The sequence below is a fragment of the Penaeus monodon genome, chromosome 20 (assembly GCF_015228065.2).
Source record: "Penaeus monodon isolate SGIC_2016 chromosome 20, NSTDA_Pmon_1, whole genome shotgun sequence".
Classification (NCBI taxonomy): domain Eukaryota; kingdom Metazoa; phylum Arthropoda; class Malacostraca; order Decapoda; family Penaeidae; genus Penaeus; species Penaeus monodon.
In genome coordinates this window covers 17,431,472-17,431,794 of record NC_051405.1, presented here as the reverse complement: position 1 = coordinate 17,431,794, position 323 = coordinate 17,431,472, and positions in this window count along the sequence as shown.

The window sequence follows — 323 nt, the reverse complement described above, 5'->3', positions numbered from 1 at the left end:
AGGTGATGTGATAGTTTTGGGAAAATGTACTGTCTTTAGTGAAAATAAATTTTGTAATGAATATATTTGGGAAATTATGCTGGTGGTACAATAGTGTAATTCAGTGAAAATTGGTTTTCCCGAGGGAAGGATGATGCAATGACCGTTTTGGATCGTGGCATATTTTTGAATTGCGCGGTAATCTTTCACCAGGGAAACTGCATTCGTAAATTTAATTTTCATTACATTAGAGGGAGAAACTGTATAATATTGTAAGAGGGAAAACGTGTACAAGAATTTATTGTGCAAAGTAGAAGAAAAAATCTCAAGGATCTGAACATTGT